Raw genomic sequence first — 368 nt, 5'->3', positions numbered from 1 at the left:
ACAGAGAGGAATGAGGGGCCTCTGAGGAATGGATTCAGAAACCCAAGGATCACAAATATTTCCTGCGATAAGGAGGCTCCAGACAGATTCTGTACATAGAAAGATTGTTAGTCACAGAATGCTGCACTATAGTGAATTAGAAAGAATTAGAAAATAAATTAAGAAGGCTCACAGAAAACACATTTAGCAGGGAGATGAGGAGACATGCAGATTGCTTCTCACCAAACAGCGATTCAGTCCATCTAGCAATTGAAAACGACGCTGTTGGGGCAACTGTACCACAAATTGGGGTTTTGATTTTAGGCTCTTAAGAAAAGATCTGCAGCTCAAAGGACCGAGGTTAGAGACTGTTCGCGGCCTTTATAAAA

This window comes from Bombina bombina, chromosome 6, assembly GCF_027579735.1.
Source record: "Bombina bombina isolate aBomBom1 chromosome 6, aBomBom1.pri, whole genome shotgun sequence".
NCBI classification, from domain to species: Eukaryota; Metazoa; Chordata; class Amphibia; order Anura; family Bombinatoridae; genus Bombina; species Bombina bombina.
The sequence above is the reverse complement of the archived record's forward strand: the minus strand, read 5'-3'. Positions refer to the sequence as shown.